This window comes from Porites lutea, chromosome 7 (genome assembly GCF_958299795.1).
Source record: "Porites lutea chromosome 7, jaPorLute2.1, whole genome shotgun sequence".
In the NCBI taxonomy this organism is placed as follows: Eukaryota; Metazoa; Cnidaria; class Anthozoa; order Scleractinia; family Poritidae; genus Porites; species Porites lutea.
Window position 1 is genome coordinate 8064300 of NC_133207.1, and position 7169 is coordinate 8071468.

The window sequence follows — 7169 nt, forward strand, 5'->3', positions numbered from 1 at the left end:
AACAAACAAACTTTTGAATAAATCTGCCGCTCCCGGAACCAATCAAATTGCAGGATTTGGAGAATTCCGCCTCCTCGCAAACTGACAGAAAAATAAGTTGTTTTATTTGAATGTCTTTTACATATCATGTATTACAGGTGTATGCAAACAAACTTTGAGTATGTGAAGAATAGCCGTGTAATAAAAACTCCACACCACTCCGCCTGGGACTATAAGCAACGACTACTTAAGGTTCTAGTACGGTGTCCGGAAGTAATTTTTTTCCCGCCACGAGTCAGTACCTCAAGCTCAAAGTACAACGACGTCTACAGCAGTCAAAACGCCGCTTTTTTTAATAAAAAGTGAATTCGCATTCGCGATGGCAAAGAAATGATAGTAAACAATAACTAAACATGGACGTGCAAAGTTGTTGATTTTCTAATCAAACTTAGTGACTAGCCGTACTACGCTTCCCGAATATGTAGAAGATCATGGCGGGCAGTGACGGATCCAGACCTTGAGATTGGGGCGGAGGGGGCTGGAGGGGGGGGGGGGGGGAGTTGGGGGTACGAACATCCAGACCCTTAGACTCTTAGATTAGGGGGGCGGCGGTGTCCAAACAAAATTTTGTAGTGCGTGAAGTATTTAGTTGTATTTTACGCCAGTGTATATTTGAACAGAATCGCAGGATATGCGCATTTTATCCATTTTTTTGGTCATCGTTGGACATTTCTGAAGGCTTATGTGTTGACTCGGGAGCCTCAAATTCGGTGTCAAGCACGACACTCAAGTGAAAGATACAGCAAAATACGCAAAATACAGTAAAAAGGAAAGAGGATAAGAGATAACATCTCACCAAGTGGTGTAAATAGGCTAAATAGGACTGATAAAATACAAGCAAGTCTTGAATTTGCCCATTCATTGCATTTTTTTTGTAAATATAGTCATATTTCTTTACATTTCCTTACCGCGGGCGGGGGGCCACTGCACGACTTAACCTTCAGGTGAGTTGGCCAACATTTGAAAAGGTAAGCGAACTGGAATAATGGCAATGACCTCCCTTGCTTGAGGCATTGACGGGTAGCGGAAAAAGATTTCTTCCGATCACCGTACTAGACCCTTTCGTCTTTATATAAGTCTAATATTTATGACCAAAGTAACGGTAACGGTTCGTTCAACACTTCTGTCTTATATATAATGTAATGTATTATATAATGTCCGCGGAGTCAACTTTTGTTAATCAAGTTTTTTTGTTGTTGCTGTTGGGGTCTTGTCCTGTTATTGTTGGTGCTGTAGCATAAATTAAAGCCCCGACAATTCCTCGATCCGCTCTGATAAAGACTTAGCAATCGCAATAAGCAACTGAACAATTTTGAAGGTGGCCAAATTATTATAACTGTGTACCTACACTATGTAGCCTAATTCAAACAAGATGGTTAATCGCAAAATAACATATATTTTCTTTTTTTTTAGTTCCTAGCAGCGCGCCGTCAAATATCCGACTTTCAAACTTACAGTTTACTAAAATAAAAGTACAGTGGAATCCACTCTCCCAGCAGTACGCTAATGGACGCCTCCTTGGATACAGAGTCTACTTTAGGGAATACAAATGGCAATACTCCTATATTTATCACTCATATTATGCAAAAAGTGTTAACACTAGCAGTGCTAATGTTACTATGGTGATTTTGAGGGATATGAGACAGGCTTCACGTTACGAAATAGCAGTGTCAGCTTTTACTTCTAAAGGCAAAGGACCACGCTCGTCTTGGTATTCAATAACCACAGGTAATACATTATTTTGTTTGTAGCGGATACAGATTATTATGTTGGTCTTCTTTTTAGAGGGAATAATAATTTGGGCGACTCAAAATCATTTTTAAATTAATGGTTCTTAATTCTTAAAAGTACTGGATTGATTAATCACCATCAAATCATTCATGAATAAATAGTATATGTCTCACCACAGCAATTTACGAGCAGCCTACTCAAATTTTGCAGTACACTCAAACATCTTTTCAGTAAGTATGCTCAAATTATGGGTGGTTCCTCCAAAAATGTTTTACAATTTGTATAGGATTGAATGGAGCCAAAATCAATTGTGGAATTGCGCACATTTTTGGCATCTTGCTGATGAACAGTTACGACTTACAGATATTTCGAGCAACAAACATTTGCCGTATGCCCTCTTTGAAGGAATACAATGCTTGTGATAGTCCCATTTTGACACTTTTTACAGCGAACAGTATTGAGGCGTTTAAATATTCCGCGCTAACCGTTTACTCGAAGCGAAGAAAAATGGTTCACTAGAAATTCTATTTTAACATAAGAATGAAGTGTAATCTCTACTGACACACACTTTCTCCACAAAGGCCCCCCTCCTTTTTGTTTGTCTGTTTGTTTCTGCCTTTAAGTAAACAATAACCTATGAGTTTTTCTATTCACAATCACCACCTTTCATCATTACCCTCTTATTCCAGTCTTCTGGATGAAAGTAAACTTTGAATGGTATAGTTATAAGTTATCAACAAATAAAACAAAACAAAAAATTCATGGATTTCTGTGCGGGTCTTTATGATACTCGTTTTAGATATCTTTGACAAAGAAATCTGCTTCGTTCTTCCAAAAAAACTATAATAATAATAATAATAATAATAATAATAATAATGCTGATAAAAATAATGATAATAATAATGATGATGATGTTGTTGTTGTTGTTGTTGTTGTTGTTGATGATGATGATGATGATGATGATGATGACGATAATGATGGAGACGATGATGATGATTATTATTATGATAATGATAATAAGGCGGTGAAAGGTGCGCTGCAGATTTTTCCTTGTATGGCCGACCAGTCCTGCCAATAATATTCCAAATATCTATTTAACTTCTAGTCTGGTTATTCCATAGGTTGCGGAGGGAGTATAAACCAGTCATTTGGCCAGGTACAATTTGGCCAGAAAGGTTATGACGGCTATCTGCTGTGCACCTGGCATATTGGAAATGTAGGAATCAAGCAAGCAGTCGCACTTATGTCAATACAAGAACTCTACCTGTCATATTACTAGTGAGTTAAATGAAACAATGTCTTCCATGGGGAAATAAGATTTAAGTTTTGTCCTTTTTTTGTTTGACGCCTAGCAGTTGTTTCGCAAAATTTAGAGCTTGTAGAGTATAATATCAATGGCAAGGGATATGTATTACGTATGTATGGTGCAAATATGTTGAATGTTGAATGGATGGACAAACGGGTGGACGGATGGGCGGAGGGATGATTTGGATAATAAAATGGCTGCTTGCTAGATTGGAAAGTTGTGGGGGTGAAACGACAGCGAGAGTAGATGAGAGTAAGGATGGATGGTTGTTGAGTGCGTGGTCGGTGGTTGGATGGACGTATGTATGGGGAAAAAGTTGATTGGACCTAGAGATGGGAGGAAGGAAAGAGGTAATGAAATATTAAACATGACGGGAAAAGACAGAAGGGGTGAGGGAGGGATGGACGAAGGAAGGAAGGGAGGAGAGAGAGGGGGTTGGAGGAAGAAAAAAAAGACTGGTTGCTTCAGGAGAATAAACCTAAGCCAAGGAGAGCTAAGTTACCACTATCGCTTAAAGCCAAGATTTTTTTTCTCTTTGTTTTACAGTGAGTACGTTAAAATAATCGATGGGAGCGGTACTACTGTATTTACTCGCTACTCAACGACTCCTCAAAAACCTTTCGCGGAAGTTTCTTTTGGAAACTCTGAGAATATCACCGTTCAAATCTATCTGCATAGAAGGACCAGTAATGTCAGGCTTCAATTCGGAATTCTACAGCAGGGATTGCAATCGGGTTAGTTTCATCCTTATAGTGTACTTGACTTTAATATTGCGAACTTTTGTATTTTGCATCTTATACAACTACCTACATATTAGTGTTACCAAAAGAACGTGCAAATCTTTTAGCGGTTCACAGTGTTTTGTTTATAAAGTCATTCCATTGAAAAAGACTCACACTCCCCGACAATTTCTTAATTTGTAAAACCAAAAAAAAAAAAAAACTCGAAGAGTAACTTGGAATTGTTTTATCACAGCAAAAAATAAAATATAATTATAAATCAATGATGAGTTTTCGAGGATATTAAGGACGGTGCCCACTAATGGGAAGTATTTTTTTCCCCAGATAATGACTATGTGAGACAAGTAGATCATATCAGGGGCTATTGAAATCCAAAAAGAAAACTGGGGGTAACCACACAGTTTTCAGAGATAAATGCGCTTCAATATGGAGAAAAACGCTGAATGGGCAATTTTAGGAAAAATGATAAAAAGTTATTTTTCCCCAAATTTTAGAGTGTACACGTGAACTGGCACAAATGCAATGATAATTTAACAAGGTTTCAAAATAAGCAACAAATGATAACGTAACAACTGCTCTTTATACATCTTTGTTTGAAATATCAGCACAAGTGGGAAGTTATCAGTAGTCACCCCTCTCCAAGGGTTTGCCTCAAAAATAGTGTAAACGAAATTTTCCCCGAACCAAAAATTGATCGTTTGCTGAGTAGGCTTATTACTTTCATTTGGTAAGATAAGAAGTAGGGGTTACCACGAGTTTTTAGAAGTTAAATTGGTTGGTTTCGACCTTTACTTAATCGCTTTGGGGGTTATTTACAATTTTCCCCATCCACTTCCCGGTCAGTTTCACTGTTGCTTCACTCAACGCGGAGTACTCTGGGATATCGACAATGGCTAACAGTCAGAGAAAACAACAACGCACGGAGGAGAGCAAAAACAGAAAGTGAAGCGGGACATTTCATGGACTCTAAGGAAAACAAATTATACTATTTCATTCAACTGGAGCTTCTCCGTCTCAAACATTTAGCAAAAATTTGGAGAAGAGTAATCTCCAAGGTATTAGAGATTACTTGCAGCGCGCATAGAGTAGTATGGCGAGCTTACGATCCACGGCTGGTGCTGTAAACAAACTACTGTACTGTAGTGGAAAATAGTCGACAGGGACTCTAAGACAGGTTATACTCCTTCAATCGTTTGCTTGCTTATGTCCTCAAGATTTTTTGAACTGTAGATGTAATATGGATTGTAAACCTTCTATCGTTTTTTATCATTTTACCGGGTACCTCGATCGAATATGTTATTAAACTTGCATACATTCAGTGAGCTTATCTGTGCTTATCTGTGCTTTGCGCTATCTCTTTCGGGCTTTGCCACAAGTGTCATATGACATAAATGATTTGCATAGACTCAATCTTCATACATGAGCTCTCTTTTAAAAAAGCTGAATAGTGTGAAAGCAGTTGTACCGGATGCGTTTATGTAACCTCATATATACACTGGGCTATAATGATCATTTTATATATTTCGTTTTGATATTTTTTTTTACTGTAGCATTCTGTGTCATGATCATTCACTATTTTTTGTTTCTAAATGTTAATTTTAGACTTAACAGTGTCTGTTAAACCTAAGAAAGTCTTAGAATGGAAATACTTCATTTTACCTTCCATCTTTAGTTTGTAAACAGCCAAATGGCAGCTATGTCTAAATGTCCAGATTATGGGTGGTGTGAAATTGAACCTTAAGAAATACTATCTACAAAACAAGCTGCCAATGAGTCAATAATTCCAATGCTTAGTAATGTTAAAATGCTTAAATATCAATGATAATAGTAAAAAGCATAACAATTTTTTTTACCATTTTTTCCACTATGAAAGCGTTTCCTTTGCGGCTCGCAACTATTTGTGAAGCAGCGATCTCAGCAATCCAAGCAATCTTGTAAAAGTTTTTTCTTGTTTGTTCAACAAATATAAAAGCCTCGGACTCTCAATAAAAGGGACATCTGTATGTACTCGAACGCTTTAAATCTATCCTCCGGTGAATAATTACATACAATCTTACAAAATTAAAGAAATATTCGGGAAAGTGTTTATAGCCGATTAGCCGATAAAACGCGAAGGACGCGAGTGAAAGGTAAGCTTGCAGTTTCTCGATTAAGCTGAGGACTTAGAGCTATTTTCCTTCTGATTTACTGATCCTTGCCTATTAAGGAATTTTTTAATACCCAAGCTCTAAGCGTAACATCTTGAAGCAGCAATTTTTGATGTCTTAGAATTGACTTTGTTCGACTATAAAATGTTCGGTCAGATCGATCATATGTAGAAATAGCAACATGCGCATACTTCTTCGGTTTTCAAAGAACTGACAAGGTAAATAGAAATTATTTTTCATCTGTTGAAAAACGATGCATCTTTTCCACAAGAAATAACTAGAACCTCCCAGACTTAGAGGAGACAAAACCAGTCCTCGTGTCCTGCGTGGTGCGCATTTCTTTCGCGTCGCGCGCGACTACCTTGGCATGCGCAGAAAATGTGCGCAGTAACAATAGTGGGCACCATCCTTAAGGATCTTTGTTCTTGCTCATGTATACTCCTGTAAAAATTCATTGTGGTCCTGGATCTAAGTTTTTCCCCTTTGGTTACGCGTGTCAATTTTCCATATTTATCCATACATCCATACATATTTTCTTAACTGACATTTTTTTCTCTACAAAAATGACCAAAGAATAAATTAGAGTAACTAGCAAAAAAGGGTCTAGATGCTTGCTTTCAAACGAAGTCCATGTAGCTTTTACAACAGTAGAACTGGAGTGGTTTTAACGTTAACTAGTTTACCACAACAACAACAACAATACACAAAAATGTCTAATAATCACCCTAGAAAGCACTCCACGTGAATTGCACTAATATATCAATTCTAAACTCAGCTGAAATATTCTAAACAGATTACACAAAGTTCGTTTGAAAGGGTTACCTATTTTTAGACGAGAATGATGCAGTAAGCCTTTCTTTCTCAATATTCGCCTACCCGCAGTCCTGCACAAACAGATTTGGCTGGTGCCCATCAGAATCTAAGCGTTTCTCCCGACTGTGAAATTTAGTGTTCTCGAACTTTACCATCGCTGTAACCTTCTTTAAGATCATCAAGTAATTAACTTTCTTGCTTCCTTTTTAGCCCAGCTGGTGTCTAATTGGAGTGTGTCTATTGATAATAAGACAGCTACCAGTATGCAAGTTTCTTGGCAAGATCTAGCAACCTTGCTGAGCCAAAGCATTCTTCACTATATAACTGTCATAAAAAGTAGCAATGGAAGCATCGTGAATGGAAATATCCTGCACGAAAACACCACATCCAACG